Source organism: Zootoca vivipara, chromosome 16 (genome assembly GCF_965207765.1).
Source record: "Zootoca vivipara chromosome 16, rZooViv2.hap1.1, whole genome shotgun sequence".
NCBI classification, from domain to species: domain Eukaryota; kingdom Metazoa; phylum Chordata; class Lepidosauria; order Squamata; family Lacertidae; genus Zootoca; species Zootoca vivipara.
In genome coordinates, this window is record NC_142599.1 from 35,026,740 (window position 1) to 35,029,996 (window position 3,257).

The window sequence follows — 3,257 nt, forward strand, 5'->3', positions numbered from 1 at the left end:
GTTGGCGGCCCGTTTTATAGGGCTATTGGCGCAGGCTGTAACTCACGGGAGTTAATGGATCCTAACTCTCTGGTGTGTTTTATTGGTGCTATTGTGTTTCTTCTTCTTCTTCTTCTTCTTCTTCTTCTTCTTCTTCTTCTTCTTCTTCTTCTTCTTCTTCTTCTTCTTCTTCTTCTTCTTCTTCTTCTTCTTCTTCTTCTTCTTCTTCTTCTTCTTCTTCTTCTTCTTCTTCTTCTTCTTCTCCCTCCAAACACTGGAGAAAACTGAAACATCCATTCATATTTTGACCCCCTGTTTCACTCTAAATACACATTTGCTTGTTTGGTTAACCACCACCGCGCTTTTTTTTATAAAAAAAGTTGAAGCAGATTTCAGGAAGCAAGGGGGAAATTTGCCACAGCTATGGCTGAAATCTCATGTACACTTTCTTAAGATCAAGCCCTGCAGAGCACAGTGGGACTTCTATCTGAGCAAGCACCCACATATCATTGCACTATACTGAAAACCCTTATCATTTGCCTCCCGCCAACTTGGAAAAATGCTCTGTGTCTAGAAAAGGAGTTTACAGACTGAGGTCTGCAGACCATCAGCAGCCCACAAATTTCATTTGAATGGTCCATGGCGTGTCTGTAAAAATACAATTCAAAATAATCCAGCACCACGTTGCAATTGCTGCAACAATCGTTAAGTTTATCTGCCAGGACACCCAACCATTTTTAAGTGGCCCGTGGAGGGGGTGAAAGTTTAGGAACTGTTAGTCTAGGACATGAAGAAGAAAACAGTGTTTCTGTTCAGAAGTGGGTGTAGTTTTGTTTTTAAGTACTTTCAAAGGCCTTAAAAATAGATGTCTGTTTGGGGATTTTGAAATGCAAATAAGTTAATGCAGTTCGTTACTGGTCCTTAAAAAAGATATTAATGAAGATTTGTTACCAACCCATCTTGTCTCATGTATATATATATGCCAAAACCTGCTCCCTTTTTTCTTCTTTTATCCAAAGTTCCTTAGTGCCCCCCAAACCCCCCAAACCGAGCTTTATTTGCAGCTGAAATAATAAGGCACTTATCTGTTTGGTTGGGCAGCATGACGCTTGAAAGAGGCCATCGTGGAAGTTTGCAAATTCCAAAAGGGTTGCCCCTCCTGAGTCCAACAGGGGGGAAAACAAACAGACAAAACAGCCTTGCAGAATAAAAACAAAACAAAACAGATTTTTCCCGTTAGAAGTTTCTGCACACCACTTGGGAAAGGTTGTAGCTTTGTGAGAGAGCATCTGCTTTGCATGCAGAAGGTCCCAAGTTCAATCACCGAGCATCTCTTGGTAGCGTTGGGAGAGAGATGCTGCTAAGCAAGGTGGATAACTACCAAGCTAGATGGACCAGTGATGTAACGCAATATATAAGGCATTCACTCTGAGAGCAAAGTTTTTCCAAAGTCATTGTAGCTTGGATATGATCTCAAAAAAAACTAGAGTTCAGTGATCTTACACATGATGTGTTTTATTAGATAATAATAATAATAATAATAATAATAATAATAATAATAATAATAATAAAATCTGCAGTGGTTTACAGCTAAGACAGATGATGGAAGAGGCAACATTTGGGACAGGTGCAATTTTCATGGAGTCAGTTGTGGTGGAAGTAAGGAATGCCTTATCACTAAATCAGTGACGTGGGTTGATTTCAGGATCCTGACATACTCTATCAGAGACAACCAAACTCAAATGGGAGGGGGGGGCAAATTCCTACCCCCCCAGGGGGTGTTGCCCAATATATATATATTATTATTAATATTGATTGCACCGGAATTAGACACACACACACACACACAAAAAAGAATTGCTTCCGCTTCAGCTTGCACCCTTAAAAAACCACAACACAAAAACAGGGGTGGGTTGGTATTTGAAACAGCCCCCTGCATTTTGGCAGATGAAAAAATTAAAGCATGGTTTAGAATGAAGGTGATAGTGGAGAGATAATCATGTATATAGCACGGTAGTATAGCGGTGATGAGAAATCCAACGCCAGTTCAAGTCACATTTTCCAACCCCTGTTTGTTGTGGGATGTGTGGGGCCATCACAGGATAGATAGGGGCCTCTAAGAGACATGGCAAACTGCTCCCCACCACACCACCCCCCAATTTCCAATATCTTATGGCGGACGCCTCTGGGCAAGAGGTAGAGAGCGGAGAGAGAGAGAACAAGACAAACTGGTATTTAAGTTGCCAAACTTCCCTGGAAAGAGAGAGACAGAGAGAGAGAAAGAAAGAGAATTTCCTCAGCTGTTATACGGTATTATGGGGAATCAGAATCAGGGGCAGAAGAAGAACCTTGACTCCTGGGCTCTTCTTTCATGAGCTCCTAGTACAAAACTGTGTTTATTCTAAATCAGGCACCCCCAAACTATGGCCCTCCAGCTGTTTTGGCCTACAACTCCCATGATCCCTAGCTAACAGGACCAGTGGTCGGGGAAGATGGGAATTGTAGTCCAAAACATCTGGAGGGCCGAAGTTTGGGGATGCCTGCTCTAAGGGAAACCCATTTCTTCCCAGCAGAATTGGGGGAATCCCACGAACTCTAGTTCGCTGAGGGTGCTGGGAACTGTAGCTCTTTGAGGGGCAAGCTACAGTTCCCAGGATTCTTTGGGGGAAGCCTTGTGTTTGAAATAAACAGTGTGTATGCTTCCCAGGGAACTAGTGGAACGTGCAGAATTGAGTGCAATGGCCTACCATATTTAGTTTGGTCAGGGCGCTGTGAACTGGGCATGCTACAGTTCCCAGGATCCTTAGGGTGCCTGCCTGTGCTTCAAAGGTGCTTTAAACACGGGGTGTGTACGCAGCCCCCAACTCTGGCCAGCTCACACCAAGCCTCGCACCCTCTCCTCATCACAGGCCCGTCGACTCCATTTCACGAATGGTTGCGCCCCGACATCAAGTCCAAAGGCAATCTGCCTGAGGGCATTTAGAAAGGAGGCGAAACCTGGGGGTCGTAACCCCCTTCTTCGGCCCAGCCTGAGGGACAGTGGGTGTGTGACCGGGTGGGGGGCGGCCAGCCCTAGGCCCGTGACCGATGGCGGGGCGGAGGTGAGGGTCCGACATGGAGAGCCACGTCCATGAGTGATGGGGCGAGTCATGGGAACCTCACCCCGAGCCTGTCACGTGGGCTGGCAGATGGGGCGCGGGGAAGGTGGGGGGCTGCCGTGCAGGGGACGGGACAATAGGGCCTGCCTCGGCCCCTTCTGACCCAGCCCATTGTCCGCC